This window comes from Trachinotus anak, unplaced genomic scaffold (assembly GCF_046630095.1).
Source record: "Trachinotus anak isolate AG129_WGS33_773 ecotype Australia unplaced genomic scaffold, CSIRO_AGI_Tana_v1 ptg000023l, whole genome shotgun sequence".
Taxonomy (NCBI): Eukaryota; Metazoa; Chordata; class Actinopteri; order Carangiformes; family Carangidae; genus Trachinotus; species Trachinotus anak.
This window is the reverse complement of record NW_027273874.1, coordinates 2,146,521-2,167,096: the sequence shown is the minus strand read 5'-3', so window position 1 is coordinate 2,167,096 and position 20,576 is coordinate 2,146,521.

Below are 20,576 nucleotides of genomic sequence, written 5' to 3'. Positions count from 1 at the left end.
CCACGGTGGAGAGTAAGGGTGAACTCTGAACCTTTCTCTGCTACCTCATTAGCCTGCATACACACCGGCATCTGTTCTATCATGAACCCTAATATGACCGCATGAAAACTGGGGAGTGAAAAAAAAAAAAAAAAAAAAACGTTCTCATTGGATTGGATCAGCGATGACCGGGGGTTCACTGACCACGTGCTTTCGTTCATTTGGAAAAGAAATACCTATTTAAATGGCGAAGAATAACCAAATGAACCTTTTCAGATGGGACGTGGTCGTAGTCTGTTGGCTTTTCTAGTGTTTTTCTGCTTGAAGAGAAGTGATGAAATAAGAAGAGAGAGAGAGAGGGAGCAGCCAGGAAGGAGAGGAGAGAGGAAATCGACAGGCAGAATGAGAGGGGTCATTGAGCACAACAGGAACACGGGGCCCCGCTCAGCTGGAGGGACTCTGGCGAGGACGAAGCTACCTATCTTATGGTGACAAGCGGCAAATGGGGGCCCATTACCGCACAGAATGCTAATGCCAAACTTTGAGCCCCGGGGACTGGCCCCGCTCCCCAAACACAAGGAGAGGATACCTGCCAGGGTGGCATGCATGACAGCCTCCATTCACACCCACAAGTGCAAGAGATAATAACCGTATAAATCACAAGAGACTCTTACACTCTTTCTTTCTCACTCCTTCACCATTCTCAATCTGTGTCTTGACTGCTTCTAACACTTGCTGTTCCTAATTGTCCCCTCGTCTATTTTTTCCTCCTTTCCCTCCCACTCTCATTCTTTATTGTCTCTTAACAAATCCCTCCGCACACACACACACACACACACACACACGATTCTCTTCCACGGGTGTTCTCGTTCATTGTCAGATTCCTCAAAAAAAAAAAAAAAAAGCTGGGGACAGCTGCTGAAAACCATTCATATTGATTAAACAATCTCTGCTCATCATATCCAGAAATAGTGCTGCCAGTGTAGATTGAAATGCACATTACAGTATATGCACAGTAACAGGCTGCAGTGATAATTAAACAAGCAAAGAATATTTTGTATTAATGGCTATCATGGGGAAAATAATGATGTAATTAAATATCTTCTCTACCTAGAATCAATAAGTTCAGCTCTGTGCAGGGAATGAATTCACTTTTTAAAATAACTAAATTCCCTAAAACGTGGATTTTTTTTTCTCCTTTTGTATTCAAAATAAAGAAAAAAAACTGAGTCATGGGGGGAGGAGGGGGGTGGGGGTGTGGGGGGGTGTGAAGAGAACAGACTTGTGCAGAAAGGCAGACTTGTCTCTCCGTTCCCTCAGGCCTGTGGTGTGGGCACTGACTCTATTTGACATCGAGATGCAGCAGCACTGAGAAAGACAGAGTGAGGCAGAGACAGAAACACAGAGAGGGAGACATCAGAGGTCTTCTGCCTTCAGGGGTTGTGTAAATGTGAGTCATGCCATGATGGGGCAACTTGTTCAGGGTAACATGGCCCTCATAACTTTCATTTCGTTTGGGGAGTACAGACATTTTTGACTTCCTCACTCCTACTCTTTTCTGAGTGGCAAAAAGAACTGAGATAAAAAATACAAAGGGGGCAAACTGAGATTAGATATAAAGGTGGGGGGGGGGGGGGGGGGTTCAAGGTAACATCTAGCTGTGGAAACATATAACGGAGCTGAGCACATACTGCAACCAAACTCCAAATGCATGCTAATCTTGCTTCTTTTGGAATAGCCAATGGTTTGCTTCATCATACAAACTTAAAAAGGTGATAAAATGTCACCTCTGTATTCGCAGCTTGTATTCACAGTTATTGCAGGTTTAACTAACATTGTACTAGAGCTGTCACGTTACCAGATTTTCACTACACAATTATCACAGACTTAAGAATTCATGATAAACAATGTTATCACGACATTTACATAGCATTCTCTAGCTTGTTCCACCATCTGGGAACAGGGAACCACAGATGATACATTTAGAAATAATACTAATGTCATTAGTCAAATTCATCTTTGACATTGTTTATTGTATGTTTTATGTCTTTTTTTGGGCAAATGAATTAGAATCAGATATTAGTGTAGAGGGGTGAAGAGAGAGTCTGTAACCATAGTAACCAAGACGAACTGATCCACAAGATCCACAAGGCCTAACATCTGCTTTCATGATATTATCATATGTGTATTATTAGCACAATATCAGTATTTCTTTTTTTTTTTTAAATATCATGTTATCGTCAGGATTGGTATATTGGGATACCCCAGTACACTCTGCATCTTTTTCACAACATCTATATTTGCCTGTTGCTTTGCTTAATCAGCACAGTGCTTTTTGTTATGTGGAGTTAAATGCACCACCAAGAAAAGCTTTTATACTCGGAAATGCATCATCATATATAACCGTTGGCTAATGTTGTTGTTGCCATCTCCCGGAAATCACTGCGAGGCGATTTTCATACTGTACTAAAATAAATGGAGACCAGCAGTTGCCTTAAGGATATGAAATCAGTCTGAAAGCATGGTTTGCTTTGAAAAATTGTCGGCAACAATGTAGCTTCCATCATTAGCAGTTAATGGGCTAAAACATGCAAAAGCTTCAGTATGGTCCTTTAATTAGCTCTTGGCGACATCATTTATCTCAGTTTTGTTCTATTAATCATTTTTGCTAAAAAGTTTTTTAAGCCATTTTACAATAAAGACGGTAAAGAATAAAGTATGACTCCTCTCCTAGAGTGTTCTGAAACGCCCACTTTCAACACATAAAGCTGTTTCCTCGGCCTAACCCCATAATGCTTTTGACTGCAACAGTGGAAAGTGAGGCCAATAGGAGACTAGCCACAAACCACTAGGGAGAGATGGGAGTAAAACCTTTGGGTAATGCACTCCACACAATGGCCCTATTTACTGAGGCACCTGAAAGAGAGCTCCACGGTGCAAAACAGCACATTACTGTGTAGGAGGACTGTGTAGGATTTCAGACCAATCACATGGTATCCTTCACGCGGCTGACAATAAACATCCAAGAGGGAAAGTGGATAGTAGCAGTTCTGGGGTGTGCATGTGCGTAGGTGAGTGTGGATGAGAGGGAATCTGCTTTTTTTTTCCCCCTCTCTATAGATCAAACACTGTGTGAGGATGTAAGTGTATATGTGTAGGTATGAATGTGTGTTGACAGCTGTAGTCACCCTGCTGCATTGTTACATAATGTAAATACCAAATAGAGAAACTACACCTAAAAAACGATTGTTATAGTAAAATAACGATGTCACTTTACTTCTAGGAACGGCTCATGAGTAGAAAGCAAGAAAATCAGTCCATTTAAACAGTAGAGGGTTTTTATGAAATGTGACGGAGGAGAATTTGAACCTTGAATGCATTTCCTCAACTTGTAATTGTTCTTTTTTTCTTATCTACACTTTCTCTATGCGCCCCAAATTTGGCAAAGTAATCTAAAATGAAGCAAAATGAAACAGAACGATGGAATGCATTTGAAAGTAAGCTACCCAGCCCTATGTATGTGTGTGTGTGTGTGTGTGTGTGTGTATCCGTTTACATGTCCGCATACCTGCCTGTCCCTTCAGTTTGTCTGTCATTGTGTACCGTGGTCCATTTGGCCCCACACAGTAAGGAACAGAGTGGTTGGTGTTACAAATCCCATCTGAATTCTTCAGTGAAAGGGATTGAGTGCCCACCTTCTGACCGTGCATTCCAAAAAGCAGTAGGGTGCCCTCTTTGATATCTGCCCGCAGAACAAAACACAGCTCCTTTGCCTATAAGGTGGCATTTTCTATCAAAGCAAAAGGCCATAATCCGGACTTATACACTAAATCCTATGTACACTGACATAATGCCCCCTAAGCTGCCTAATTCCTTCTAGAGCCCTCAATGTTTTCTCCACTGTCTCTCTTTTTTTCTGTCTGTCTTGCTCTTTTTCTCCCTCGTACTCACACTGCTTCTTTCCTTCATGTCTCTCTTCTCTCTATCCCTTTTCACATGCCTGTCAGTTCACCCACTTCACAGTATTGTTCTTGTTTGGTTTTTTTTTTTTTTGTTTGTTTTTGCCTTCTCTCTAGTCATCTTCCTCTCTGGCCTTCTCTTTGTCTCCCCAGCACATATTTATATTCTTCACCCCCCTCCTCCCCTTTTTTCTCTATTTATATATTTTTTTTCCATCTGCACTCCCATCACAACAACTACAACAACAACAACAGCACCAATATTCTGTACTTTCCCCAAACAACTATTGGAGTGCTGCTGGGTTGCTAGGATACCCCGCGGCCATTGTGATTGGTTCTCATTATAGCTGGGATTTGCGTTTAATCCAGGCTATGTAATTGGCCTGCTCTCCAGTGTTCAGGCAGGTTTAACTCCTCAGACGTGCATGCATTTAGCAATGATGCAGTGCTATCATGTATCAACAAACACCGCGAGCTAATACAGATACAAATACACTCAATTCCAGTGCCCTCTCTGAGCAACACAAGTGACGATGAAACAATCCGCTCTTTGTTCGCCATCCGGCTCGACAGCAACCCTGGTCAGTGCGTACATCGCATGAGGCGGAGAGGCCAAGTTACTCATGACACGCGGCTGGGTTGCACTCTAGTTTGTGTCACTTTCCGCATGCGGTGGGCGTAATGAGAGGTCATCGTGACAACACACGCACACGCAGGATGTCAAGGCGGCGTTGTCACACCGGAGCAAGCCGGCGATTCGTGACGGAAGTCGTGTCACATGTACGTGCACACACAAGCAGGGGTGTCGCATGTGAGATGACTGTCACTGTGATGAAGTGGTGATAAGACATTAAAATGCAGCAGATTGTGTGTGTGTGTGTGTCAGACAGAGAGCCAGTCTTACAATGACAGATACTGACCGGCTTGACAGAGATCATTCAGTTTTGTGTTATATGAACCTAAAGCTGTCTCGTGTACATGTAGCTGTGTTATTGTACCACCCAAATCAATTATTCAGATCTGAGATGACAGTTTGATGTGTTCACAGAGACATGTGTGAAACGCCATGAAAGTGTCATTGCATGACAAGCATTAAAGGGATAGTTGGCCAAAATGACTAATAAACATATTCTATCTCTTACCACAGATGGTATCTGGCCTTAAAGGCAGCTTTGGTTTTCATCTGGTTTTTGGTTTTGGTATCTACATTGTTAGATATGTGCCTTTTGAAACTCATTTTCCTTCCCATCCCAGTGGAGGTGGATGGGATCTAAATGATGAGTGAATGGGCTCTAAAACTGGCATTTGAAAAACTCAACAGTAGCTTTTATTAGCAGGAATAGTGTTCTGGTTATTTCTTTAGTAGAAAAAGAGTTTCAGAGAAAACAAAGATTCTTCTGAGTAACCTAAAAAGATGCATAGAGTGCTGCAGGAATGAGTCCTAAAATCTAGAAACTAGTTAGCATTTTAGCACTTCCAGTACCCTCATCCCAAAGTCTATGGGTTTTCTTGAATAGGTTTTTGGTTAGATACGTGAAAGGAGATATGTAGTAAATACAAGCTCAAGACATAGATTTTATTCTAGGACATAAAATACATCAGTAAATACTCCAGTCATGATTTCTTTGAGGTTTCATGTGTCTTAATTAAAGCTGGTTGATAAGAAGTGGCTGAATACTACAGAGGTTGTTGGGGAGGTTAAGCGTCATCACACCGAACACCAAAACCAATCAACTCACCAGCTTTAACAGCCTTGTTGTTCTTGGGTGGGTAAGCACGCTACATCAAACTACAAATTTAGTAGTGGTGACACTGAAGTCCTGCGACCATGGTGTAGGTCATTTATAACCTAACATTAGCTTTTTAATTGCATTTAGGCCTCAAAAATAATAAAAGTGGTGTTCATTAGTGAAGATTATTGTGCTGAACAAAATGTGCAAGTATCTTAAATGTTTGTTTCTGCAATAATCAAACAGCCAATGCAAAAATCCCATTAGCTTTTTGTTGAGAAAACCAGGGCTAACTTTCGGGGTGGTCTACAAAAATATGTCACGCCCTGCAGCACAGTGGCATTTATTTCATTTGGTAAAGGATTCATTGTTCAGTGTATAAAATGTCCTTTTCTGACCAAAAGTCAAAAACTCTATCATTGAAAACTAAACCAGGAAAAGGAAAGCTGATAACAGTGATTTTTCTTTCTCTCTCTATATATATATTCTTTTGCAAGTAATTTGATGGCCAGGGGTGAGGAGCCCATAGGTTGGGAACCTCTGAACTAATCATCTCAGCCTTTGAGTAATGGTCGTTTTCTGGGTGTCTGAGGAAATAATACTGCCATGTGTATAGTGGAGATCAAAAGGGACCCAAAAGGAAATGTTTGCTGTGGGGGCTCCTAGAAGGTTAATGTGGCCATGGCTGGATATTAAGCCAAAAAATATGTTCTTTTGTAATTTGACTCTTTTAAAATAGTCTTTTAGTGTATCTCACTATCACACTGTCTGATATGATGCTTTGCCAATTTATGGCTAATTTGGTCGCAGATCATGTTTTCACCTAAACTCAACTTTTAACTGCCATTTTTAATCTGCCACTGGTTTAGTAATGCCCTTGCAGGTACTTCTGTGTATGTGTTTGTGTGTGTGTGTGTGTGTGTGTGTGTGTGTGTGTGTGTGTGTGTGTGTGTGTGTGTAACTCTGTCTGGGTTTGTGTCCCACCCAAGTAAGCCTAGCAGACTGTTTACGTGCTAATGGAGTTATGGCTCCCATATGGCAGCCATTGTGGTGTTGGCTAGCACAGATACACACATGCACACATAGACATGGCTTTGTAAACACACACACACACACATAGTGACAGCTGCTGGTTACGACAGGCCCAAGTGCAAGATTTTTTTTATAGGGTCCATCCTCACCCTGAGATGCAGCAAAGATTAAGAAAGAATTGAAAGAAAGACATCACAGCCCAGGCTACAAGTGGTGCTATGATGCAATGCAATCAAAAAACAAAATCAGCAAATCAACCAAAAAAAACACAAAAGCTGACAGTTTGTTTTTTTTGTTTTTGTTTGTTTGTTGTTTTTTTTTTGCATGAGTCAATGGTATGTATATCAATATGTAACCTTTCTAACACCAGGGGAAAAAAAAATATTTCCGGGCAATTGGCTTTCCCTTCACAGCAGACAGAGATTATTGGGCACAACATCCAGCATGCATCTGAATATCAAATGGAGGAATATAAAGCATCTGCATTTGTATATATATTACACATTTACACTGGTTATCATAGTTTCATGGGTTACACACGGTCTAATAAAAATAAACTTTGAATTTCAATTGGAGGAAATTATATGCTTTTGTAAGAAATAAAGTAACTGCATTGAAAGTCTTTTAAATACATGAAATACAAACTTTCAACTCATGTATAAATATCCTGTTACTTACTGGTTGTTATGCTGTGTGCATATTCAGCTGAGCATGTGGAAATACATGTTTTGTATGCTAATGATTAGTACACAGTACAATATGTGAACACGTCTGGGCTTGCGTCTGATAAATGCTCCCCCACACAACCTTGATTAATAGCTCTGAGGATGCATGTGGTGATGATGATGGTGGTTCCTAAATAAGGATTAGCCCATGATGGCCACATTAAAGCTGCTAGTCAGGCAGAGGAGCACTGGGTCATGGCGTCGAGTCCGCCTGCCATTCATCTTCATTCGGCGATTTTCACTCCATCATTGCTGAAGGTCAAACTGAGAGATACATGTGAATGAAACGCTCCCCTTTTTGCAGTCAATTATATGTTCATGTGTCAAGGACGTGATTGAGAGGATGTGAGAATGTTGGATTCTGGCGGCCTATGGCATTTTTCAATTTTAAGGTGGGGGCATCACGCTGGCTGATATGGAGCTATATCATGTGAAGTGCGCTAGTGACGAGATAGGAAAACGTATAGCCTCATAAAATGGGCTTATCCTGCTTTCTTTCTGCCTTCTCAGTTTTTGTGGACGAGAAAATAAGACATAAGAGGAATCTGCACTTTTTTTCCCTTGAAATTACAATGATCTTTGATAAAGTAAATCTAATCATGATGACTAATAAATTGTATCTTAGAGGATCAGTTCTTCTAAATAAAGAAATATGAATATATTCATGACATTAGCCCTTAGTGGTATCTAGTCATGCAGATAGTGGAAGTGGATGGAATTCCATTTGTGCTGATCAAACTGTTGAAAAATTACACCTGAGACAAGATGAGACCGTGTAATAGCGATATTGGCTAATCCACAGAACGAGGCAGTAACAGCATTCATAGGGACATTTTCTTCAGGAGAACATAGTCGCAGCAGGAGATTTGTTTGTGGATCATTTCTGGAAAGATGAAAACTAAACACACACAGTCCCAGATGCTTCTATAGTTGAAAAGCTGGAGGGACGCCGCTATGCGATGCTCTTAATTGGAGGTAGGGGAGTTAACCAGAAGTACTGTTAGCGAACCAACCAGTTAGTCCTCATTAGCTATCAAAGCCTTCTCTCTTGAAAAACCAAACCATACTGTGTTTAAAACACTTGCAATGAAACATAAATCTCATTTCAGTGATTCCTCACATTAGTGTTTTAGGTGTGGAATGGGCTCATTTCTGACCCCTTGTGGTTGGTGGTGGAAAAAGCTGTTCTCAAAGGGCGGTAATGAGCCCATAAAGGCTTGGTGCCTGAATAAGGCAAAGAAGAAGCAGCACTTACTTGGATAAGTCACACTAAGGTGACATTTATGCTTCATTAGAAGCAGTATTTTTGACTTTTACAAGAGAAAAATATTGTAGCTTAGCGTCTGCTTCATTATTTTACATATTTAGGTCAATGGTTGGTTGATTTAACATGGACATTGCTCATAAATGAAGGGCCAGTGATAGCTAAAGGCCTGTGTTTTCTATCTACACCACAAGGGATGCGTGAAAAAATATGTTTTTTGTAGTTTGGTTACACTGCCCCCTTGGAAATGGTATGAAGGAATTTATCAAACATGATGTGAAAACCTTTGACACGAGTGTTTCCCCATGGGAACACTTGAAAAATCAGGTTGTGACCTTATGACAAATGGCAGCACTTCACACCATCTGCTTCACCGAGGTAGTACAGGGCAACTCCCAGGTTCAAATTCATGTAACTATGTTGGTGTGCAGTACAACCGCAAAGAAAAAAAAAAAAAAGAGTTCACATGCTCCGCAAACCTTCCCAGAATGTATAAAGGTTACATCAAACAGTGCTGCTGTCCATCCAACTCCCCCACCACAGTCTCCTCTCAGAACAGCTCAGTCGAGTTGCCATTTTCATGTGTCTGACTTGTGTTGTTGTTGTTTTCTCCTGTGGGCTGAGTTTTACACAGTCTGTCAATCTCCTGAGCGTCACACATTATAAGGACCAGTGGAGTGAGACACCAAGAGTGATCCCTCTGGGGAACAACTCTTCTAACACCCCCCCCTCCCCTTCCCTCACCCCCCCTCTGTTTGTCTGTCTTTATCCTCCAGCCTTTCCCTTCCTCTCTCCCTTTTTTTCCGCCTTTGCTCCTCTTTCCCTTTTCTCTTCTTCATCCTCTCCTCTTCCTCCGACTCCATCGGCAAACTCCCCAGACTCCTGGCCAAATTTGAGCAAGGCGGATCCCCTCTGTTTGGAGAGGCTACGCTATGTCTGTTGGCGCGTTCAGCGCTCAAGTGGTTGGCCAAGCCCAGCCAACATCCCCCAGCATGCATCACAGCGAGTGTGCAACTAATGAACACCACTGAAGGAATGTGCCCGCACCCATACCCTGCCTTTTTTGTTTGATAAGTTTCACTCTCAATAGGGGCACTGTTTACAACGAGTCCGCCCGGAACAAGGAGCGGAAATATCGAGTCAGATGACCATGAAATGTTTGTGGAAACCCTTCAAATGAAACTGGGACACACTCCAAACTCTCCTCTGACTCTTAAGGAAGAAAGTCAATGAATCACATGAAGACCCCAAGTGGGAGAAACAGGAGTTGATAAAACTTTAAAATGGTGAGAACTTACTGACCCCGTAGCACACCTAACAAGAACGACTGCAGCCTGAAAAGTCCTATGAAAAACAGTCTAAAGTCTAATGTGGAGGTGCTCTTACAAGTGACTTTATTTGAAGGATTGTGTCTGTGCATGAGTATGGAGACAGGGAAATGTGGAGGGGAGGGGGGTGTGAGAGTTAAAGTAATATAAAAATGCATGGCTTTTAACTCAAGCCTCTGTGTGAATAGCCCTGGCATTCTTCTGGATTTAATGAAAGCTCCCAAAGTGAGTGAAAGCCTGAAATAGCATTACTTGGAACACAATAGTAGCCTTAACTGTAGGTATTAAACCTTAACAGCCGAGACCTAATTGGCTGACCGGTGAATAGGCCAATGGGTGGCTGACTCTTAGGCAGCGATGTCAGAATGTCTGAGCGGCCAACAGCTTGCCCTTGTCTCCTTCTTTCTCCCGCAAATGAGAAAAAGTTGGACGTCCCTCTTGATTGAACATCCGTATCGACTTCACATCTCCCCTCATGCCCAGTCTTTTGTTTGGGGGCTTTTCTTTATTGAAGCGCCTGTGAGACTCTTTATTGAACATGGGGGACCTGAGCTTCACTTTTTTGACAAATGTGACCACTATCAGTTCTTTCATCTATGTGCTGCGCCAAGTTTAGATCTATTCGGCAGCAAACACTTCTTGGTTGCACATTGCTGCCTGCATTTAACTTGCCTTCAAAACCAACACAAAAACACTCAGTCAAGCAGAGAGAGCATCAGATTCTTGGATCTTTTACCGCAGAGGGTGTATGGGGTAGGGGCGGGGGGTCTGGGGCGCATCCAATCACTGACTCCAATGAAGTGAAGTACTCCCTGGCCGATAGAGGAAGAAGACAGTGGAATGGCGGAGTACAATCATGCACTGAACACCACCCCCCCTTCCACCCTCCGTTATCCAGCCAAGTGTGCTAATCAAAACCTTGTGTGCCTGATCAATACCAGTGGACTACAGATTGCACTCCTGGGGAACTGGTGGAGGCTGGAAGGGTGTATCAAAGGCCAGGGGAGAGGGGACAGATAAGAGAGAGTGTGATGGCTGGGGTGGGGGGGTGGGGGAGTGGGGGGGGTAACCAGGGACAAGTTGAGTGATTTGAGCAGGTATAAAGTCAGACACTGCCAGGTCCAAGGAGGGAGAAAGATCACACACACACACACACACACACAAACACACACTCTGGTAAGTCATTGTAAAGGGACAGGCCAGGTGTCTCTCCAGCTTGACAAAGTTCTCTTAAAACCTCATATTCAGTCTAATCAGAATATGACTACTGCCGACCAGTAGCCACTGAGCCTTTTGAAAATATTGGTCTTGACAGATATATTGTGATCAATCACAAACATTGATGCACCTTTGCCAAAACAACCCTACCTTCCTGTTCACCCTAAATCTCTTTGTGGTCTTTCAGTAGATAATAATAAGGCTACAACTCATTGTTATTTTCATTATTGATTAATCCACAGATTATTTTGGCAATTAACTGATAATACTTTTACTATTAGCAGAAAAATAAGAAGGTCCCAGAGCCTACGGTGACTTCTTAAAATGTCTTGTTTACTCCCACCAATAGTCTAAAGTCTAAAGGTATTATGTTTTCTATCTGAGAAGTCCAGAAAATATTCACATTTCAGAAGCTTATGCTTAAAAATAAATGGCCTAAACATTTGTTGCAGATTAATTTTCTATCGATCAACTAATTTACAGTATCTTATTGAGAATCTCAGTGCAAACCACCCAAGAATTAGTTTTAATGAAAAGGTAGCAGACCCTCAGTTAAATCCCTCTGCTTCATTTCGACACTGTCTGGCAACCAGAACAGGAAGGAAGTGGGTGTTATACTGAATGACAAAATAAGAGACCATGTGACTTTACATTGAAAACCAAAATCATATTACTAAACCATATTAGTTTAAAGGGTCTATCCTCACCCACATGCTAAAACACTAAATCTCACCCATAGGTCCAGTTCTAGAGCTATTGATTATATCACATGGTATTCATCAGGACATGAAGTTTTAAGATGATTTTTTTATTCCCATGACGACAAGGCAGCCCAGACCAAAGATGATGTGATCTGAGAAAAAGCTCCAGAAAAGCCTCTGAATCCTGGCATTATTTTGTCAGCTGCCGCTTACGAGGTCGAAGAATGAGTGTAGTTTTTGTTGTTTGCCCAGAAGATGCTACAATGAAACAGGACGAAGAAAAGCATTTTTCAGTGTGGGCAGCAAACACTTAGAGAATGATCTGAGGAGACGGAAAACTATTGACACAAATATCTTCAAAATGTTCTGCATGCTCTGGGATCCGGCCTAACATTCCCTACATTCTTAGCAGCCCATTATGAAATGGACATGGGAGAAGAGAAAGAGAAATTGCTTAGGAGAGATTCAAATGAAGTCTACAAACTATGGCCTCCACACTTTTTACTCAATAATTACCACTTAAAATGTTTTGACACAGTGCATTAGTTGATCAAAATCCAGCTCACTGAATCCCACTGCATTCCTCAGCTCAGAGTGTGAAGTACATGGATGCCAATTTCCATAACCGCACACAGGATCAGATTTTTACAATCTCGCTGCCAAAACCGAAGAGTGCAGATTTGTCTTTTTCATGATCTGCTGAACACTTCCTCTTATGAATGTATTAATACTAAACGGTGTAATAGAAGGCCTGGCTGTAATTGATGTACACAGATCTACAAAAATTAACAATGTTCTTTAATCCTTCTGTCATCTTTGTGTGCTTTGAAACAAAAGAGATGGTGGAAGGGATTTAAAGCATTATACCTTTAATTCTAATCACATCAGCAAAGCCGGAGCCTTTTATCCTTAAAATATTCCTGTTGCTATTTTCAAAGAATTCAACCTCATAAAAAAAAAAAAAAAAAAAAAAAAAAAAAAAAAGGTGCCACTTTCTGGTGTTAACTAAGTGCCGTTCGCTTCTTTTGTGGATAAACAGGTGCTCAGTGCAAAGGTTTGAGATTAACATGAGTTGAGGAAAAAAAAAAATACAGTTGATAATCTTTACAATCTTTCCAGAGGCATGTCGGAGTGATAGAAAATGCAGGAAATATAGCAGGCAGCTTTGGAATGAAACATTAATCTAAGATAATCTATTGATCACTCCCGATGATCACATTAATCCTGGCAAATCACTGTCATTGATACCAGCACATAATGGATTACAACCAGTGAGGCCGAATATATGCCAACAAGAATGTAACTGCACTGCAGGAGCTTTAGAGGAGCCTAACAATGACTGTGAAGCATAGAAAACAAATTATATAGATAATTACTGATATTAGGAGATAAATCACTAGTGAGATTGAATTGCAAGGCATATTTTTTGCAGTCCTCATGTGTTTGAGGCAGGAGGAGAGCGAGGCTCGCTTATCCACTAATGACACAAACAGGATGTTGACTCCCTAAATGTGAGTGCCAAATAAATATTCAAGCTTTCCAGAATTCAATTTTGAACCAGATCCTGCCACTTTGTTGTTGACAGCTGTGTCCTCAGCGAGACATACCACCATACAAACAATAATAACAGTGGATACGAACACTGCGGGAATTATTATCTGTTAGTTTGAGCCTCTTGAACGCAACAAGGACTTATCTCCTAATTAGTTGTAATAACAGCAGCGAGTTTTGGCTGCTGTCTGGCATATGTCTGTTTTATCATGCCTGGAGCGGATGCATGAGACATGCCTCTTTGGGGAGACGGCATGCTATTTTTTTTTTTTTTTTTTTTTTTTTTTTTTTACTTTACTGGCAATCTTGGGCAGGGCTGCATGCTGGTTTGGGGTGTTATTCATTGAAAATCAATATTTTCCATTTCTGAGGATGCAGAATGAATTATTACTGAGATGAGCATTGTGGAAAGATTGAAGGCTTAGTCTGAGGCATCACTCATCTGAAGACTTTCACAAGGACATTTACTTCTTCTCCCTTGGAGTTAACTCGGCAAACATGGATCTCGCTTTTTTTCTCGCCACTGTCAGGGCACATATCACCCTCTGTCCTGAAGACTATATCTCAAAGCAGCAGCTAGAACAGATGCACATATTTGAATGAATAAACCTCTTGAAATTCCTCTGGTCTTTGGACATTTATATCCTTTCTGTGGATAGTCCGCGGGGTTAGGGTTATCCGATTTTCTAAGGGTTCTTATTTTAGGCTGGTTGGGGCGAAACTGCCATTTTTAATGAATGTCTCCCAAGAATGCCAACCGTGTAATTCGACAATGACCTCGAATCCTTTTTGGAAATGATGAGCTAAGCATAGACACACTCTAATTAACGAGCCACTCACAATAGAGACGAACAAATTATGGAGCCAGTTGGAAATGTCAAGATAACCAATTATCAAATGAAAATGGCCGTTTAGTAGTTCCTTCTGGCCACAGGTGATGAAGCCACCTGAAATAATGGGAAAAGCACAGGCAGAATGGGGTTTTAGACACTGTCATCGCAGAAGTATTAGATTAGCCATTAATGTGAAACACCTTGGGGCCCAAATTTGGCCAGATAGATTTCACAGGTATCCATACCATGAAATTAATGATCATTGGCTTCTTACATGATGGATGTGCTACACATGTAATGATATTTTTTGTCAGGATTGACAGGGCATTATTACACTGACCATCCAAATCCTCTAATCCACTCTTATGGTATATGGCCAAAAGTATGTGGACAACTTTTGTGGACTTAAAATGATATTATAGACAATGGTTCAGCCGGGGGTTTAGGACTAACAAGAGAAATCTGATCTCGATCTGCTCTGTGCCGTTTCGACAGCGCTTCTGTCAAAACTAGACTAGGTGTGATGTTGGGATGCTTCTGAAACATCTCGAGAAGAGGTTCTCAAAGTGGGGTCCGGGGGAACCCCAGAGATCCGCAGGAAAAAGGGATATCATTTATTTTCACGATAATTTAATCCATAAGTAACACAATGACAGAATGTATGACTATTTTGGTCATTGGTTTCAAACACTGTCCATAATAAAACATCTGAAAACAACAATCTTATCAGATGGGGAACCCTGCAACAAAATCTTATCAAACTGGGGTCCAATTTGTGTCAGTTTAGTGGTCCTTGATGTGAAAAAAGATTGGGAACCACTGGTCTGGAGTGGCCACGTTCAGCTCCAGTTGCCATGTTGCATCTCCCATTGGCATGCTCAACTGCTGTTGTTGTGTGTCTACTCGCAGAGTAATTAAGAACATTTATACAATAAAAATATGTATGATTATAAACTGTCTTATATATCAATATGCATGTGATTAAATCAGCCCCTTGTAATGATAAAAAAAACAACAACATTGGTATCTGTACTCGCCCACCCATACTCTCTCAAGCTTGTGGCTTAATGGGAGCAGCCAAGTGTGAAAATCTTGTCTTCCCAGGGGAGTGGAGTCTGATACAGCTGCATATTGATGACCATGAGACGTTAGAATATTACTGGTAAAATGTTCAGATGTCCACATACTTTTGGCCATCAAATGCAGCCCAAAAACATCCAAATGCCTCCTGTTAATTGGCCCCGGTTTTATTAATTCTATTCACTTTGGTTTCGTTTGCAATTCTGTCGGCTACACAGATCATAATCGCTTCTGACAAAGGTAGCAAGACCTGCACTGTTCTACAGACAGGACCCAGGAGATAGACATCATGTTTTAGTGAAGAATGGACTTCTGAGTGACTGGCAGATACCTCACTGAGACAGAGAGCTCTGGCGGGGCTCCAGCGAGAGAGAGAAAAAGAGAGAGAGAGAGAGAAAGAGAGAGACAGACAGAGAGAGAGGAAGAGAGTGTTTTTCGCAGAGCAAAGGTAGCATTCAATGAGAGCTTCACTGGAGAGGATGAGATGCCCTTTCTGTGTGCGATGAAGGATGGACAGAAGGGGGGCAGAGGAGCGGAGGAAGAGAGAATGAGGGAGCAAGAGAGAAAAACAATGAGGAAGAGGGAGAAAGCAGGAAACTTTTCAGGCTGTATTTTCCATTCAAAGACATTTTGACAGGGCAGAGCCCACTCTGTGGCAGGGAGTGGAGCCATTTTGAAGTCTCCCACCGGCAGCTTGAGGGAAGCGGGGAGCCAGAATAGATATATCTCGGGCTGCCTGGGTGTTTTTTTTCTTTTTTTTTATTCCCCCTCCCACCACACTTTCTTTCCTGTTTTTGACAGCCAGCTCCGAATCGCCGAGCAGGTGTCTTCTTATTTTCTGCCGAAACAGTGGGACAGTGCACACAAACACTCCGACGCTGTTCATAAACAGATAAACACACCCGCAGACCAGACAGGCGGGCAAACAGACACACACACATACACACTCACACATACATATAAACATAGCAGTGGCACTCAAGAAGTAACTATGCATTGGAAATGACTGCTCTTCGCACATAATGTTTTCCACACGGCTGCTGAAGTTGAGGGAGGGCGCGAGAGAGGGGAGACAATCCTGTGACACAAAATGAGTGTCACAAAACAGAGCTGCTATTTTCACTCTAATGCATGCAAATAACACGCAGCCATTGACACAGGGGCAAGATTTAGTATGCTCTGCGATTTTTGGGTCACTGGAAAGGGAGGGGTAATTCATCCTTTTTATTCTCTCTACATATCCTAATAATGTGGCCAGTGTTGCCTGCTCCCGCTGGGTATTTCTTCTATCATTTTTCCTTTTTTCGGAGGGTAGGTTGGGGGTGAGGAATTAGCAGGGCTATTTTGCCTTCCCTTTTGAGTGTCAGATTTTCAAGGCTCTTTCTCTGTGACGAGTGCCAAGCTCAATGCGGATCAGCAGCATTGAGGGAGGAGTACAGAGTGTTGACACTGGAATTATCACAATGCAAGTTGCCTCGGACCACATTCGCTCCCAGTCAGTCAATTCATGGCCTCCGCGGTGACCCTCATCCCACTGAAAAAAGGTCTCTGAATGGCTGCTTTCAGAGGACCCCTTTTGAAGTTTGAGGGGCCTTTTGAAAAGCAGTGTGTCACTGGTGTCAGTGATTAAGTTGTGACTGCGTGACTGACTGTTTGGGTGGGGGGTGACTAATGCCTACAATGTATGTGCCCCTTGTACTGATGGGAGTGATATAGAGCCAGTACATGTAAACAGTCAGGCCTTTTGAGAGCTCTCAATTACAATGTTAAAAAAATGAAGTAAAAAATATTTTATTTAATTTACAAATATAATAATAATAATAAAGTTTAGCTCAGTTTAACCTATTATATATATATATATATATATATATATATATATATATATATATATATATATAATAGATTCTGTTAAACAGCTATGTGTTTATATTTGGTGTTGTTTCTTGAAATTTTTTAATTAACAGGAGAGACTGAAGACCGTTAGTGTCTATCAAAAGAGGGAAATTCCTGGTAACTCAAAAGTTGTTTTAGTCACATTATGTCTCATTAGACAGCTTGCTAATATTAGCTACTGGCAATCATACATTTAGGGAGTTATCTGAGTTGTTTATCATTAGAAAAGGTGTGAACCCCGGGGCTAACGTTACCGAGCTAGCTGTAGATGGTCGGTAAACACCTCCAAAAGCATAGGCTGGCTGCATGACAGTGAAGTAATCATCACACCTGACTAAATACTGTTGCTAACAGTAGATCACCATGGTTCACTAGCTGCTGATATTGTCTGGTCTAATATGATTTGTTATTGTGCAGTTTTGGAAATTCAGAAGCACACATGGTTGTGGTCAGCGGTTACTGCAGTGAGAACATATAAAAATTCAGTGTGAAGAATCATATTTTACAAATGAATAAAGGAAGGTGCAGACATTTAAACAGCTTACAACTTCAATACACATCGGCATTTCATGTTTGGTGTGATTTTTTTTTTGCTTATTATAGATTCATGTAAGAGGCAAAATTTTCAGCACCTAGCTAATGTTAAAAAGTTGGTTAAATAAGCAATAAGAAAATTACATTTTCAATTAATGATATGTAATTTATTACATATTTCAAGGAATGCATGACACATTGAGCTCTAGTACAACCAAAGAGAAATATTTAACCAGTAAATCTGATTCTGGAATATATTTCACTTCAACAAGTAAGTTGGTCTGTCTGAATGTGACTATTAAGACCCTGTGACATCAGGCGAACTGTGATGAATTAAATTACTCATTCCATCATTTCTGATAGCCGTGTGTCTTGTGTTCTTTACATCATTTGCATGACTCAGGTGTGTGAATTCTCTAATATGACACTGGCTTCAGTCTGTGTTCCTCCACAAGTGTGATTTTTGACGCATTTTTAGCCAGATGCCCTCCAGATTCTGAGTATAGCCATGGATACGCTGATTAATAATGCAAAACCAACAAGCCATGTCAATCAATGGCAAACAAAACTCATGAAATGCCACAATGTCCTCTTTTCAGTGAACAAGAACAGGACACACCAGTTCCGTTTTGTATTTAAAGCATGGCGCCATCCATTTTACCCCCTGTGACTAGCTGAATGATCTGGGCATATTGAAACTTTCTGAACCAATTCTATTGTGCATTGTGATCTCCTCAGCAGTTCTTGCAGATCCCAGAGGGAGAAGGCAGAACAAGGCGTCGGGAGTCTCAAAATAGCAACTTGCCAGAGGGAGTTGGAGAGAAAAAGGCTTGTTGAGCTACACCACCACAGTGCTGGACGGACGCTTCTTCTCTGTGCTGTTGAGTCACTCCTTGTTGATGTTTCTCTCTGCCGTTCAAAGTGGAGGATGCCATGACATATTACCTCTCGGGCAGCACTACAAAGAGTTGCCTAAGTGTGGCCTGGCTGGCTGCCCGCCTGCCATAGGCCAGCTTTTTACACATTGCTGACGGATGGCTGTAATTCTCTCCTGAGGCCGTGCAGTCAGAGAGGACAAGGCGGATGAGCTCCACCAGCGACGATGAGAGACACAGCCACACAGCGGCATACAAGGGAAGAACTACACATATGCATCAGAAGTGTGAATCAATGTTGGCACCCACGTATGCAAGGACGCATATGGATACACACAGGAGGGAAAATAAGGTCACACACAAACATAGACGCTATGTTACGGGTTCAGCTTGATCGTCTAACATCAGGGGGTGGCGTCAGAGCGTTGATAAGACATCGAGTGGGTGCGATTTCCGCACAAAGATATCTCTGTCATTCAGCAAGAGGCATTGTCCAAAAGCTTTCGAACCACATCATATCTTTCTGGCTGCGTTTCTCAGCTTTGCTTCACACACAGGAGTGCAATGTCATAATCAATTGAGTACATTTGCCCCCAAGTCCCAAACACCTGGTGGCTCGGCACCGGTGAAAGAAGACACACCGGTGCGATCAGTCAAGCACCCACTTCAAAGAAACACAGTCTATTTATTGTATTATTAACAGTTACACTGTTGACTGTGGACCTGATTTTACAGTTACACTCACATTTTTCTCACATTTCTCAAAACCAACTTTCACACTTTCAGAGAAGTAAACATGGCCAAATATAATAAACTCTTGTTCTGATTCGCTGTCCAACTTTATTTTCAGGTGAGCTCTTCATGAAAGTCAACTATCTCCTGATAAACCAATGGAAAAAAAAAAAAAAAGTTCCACAATTCATTATCAGTATCTGCTTTAATGGAGCTGTATCTCTAATTTCTTGTCTGTTGTTGTACAATATGCAAAACCTCTGTTTTAAATGTGGAGGTACTTGAACATGCAGCATATCAAAGTAAAACTTGAAAGAATACTGTCAATTTTGTGTTGTCTGAAATTTCCTCCAAAAACAGACAAAAATACCTGACGCCGTGCTGGAAAACATTGTGCTAACTACATCACCTGCGAATGCCAATTAGTGGGATATTTCAGCCACAAAGGGGGGGGGGACTTGCAATGGCACAGTTTGAATGTGAGTTTTCAAAGCAACATGAGGCGTAAAAGAGCTCAACATCAGCTGCATTCAAATTTCAAGAGCAGAGCAGACAAAAAGGCTGGAAATTCATTTTAGGTTTTGAGTGAAAAGAAACTGCATCGACAAAGATGAAAAGAAATGACCGACATGTGGTACAGTGCCTTTAAACTCTAAACCACAACTTGTCTCCTGTCCATTCACGTATTTTTTCGCTTTTTAATTTAGGAGGCAACCCCGTCCTGGTTCAAACAATCCAATCAATTACCTTAAAGCTAATAGTCCTCTTACTTAAGTGTAAGTAAAGCAAATCACTAATCAACATCCTCTTCACTAATCCACTTAGCTGAATCTCATGCTGTTGCCAACATCCAACTACCAGGTTATCCATCATCACCAGCATCACAAAGTCAGAATGATGAGTGATGGTTGCCATAGTAGAGGTGTTGACAGAGTTCATTCCTATGATTGGGTTTTTATTTACATGCTTTATTAAATTAATAATATGTCACACTAAATAATACGAATTCAACCGACAACTTTTATAAAAGGGGACTTCACTGTGAACGATGTCTAATAAGAAGCTTTTTAAGTGTTTCAGCAAAGTTTTTGCACACAGGCAAACAGGTTAAAAAAACCTACTTTATTAAAGGTACCCCGTGG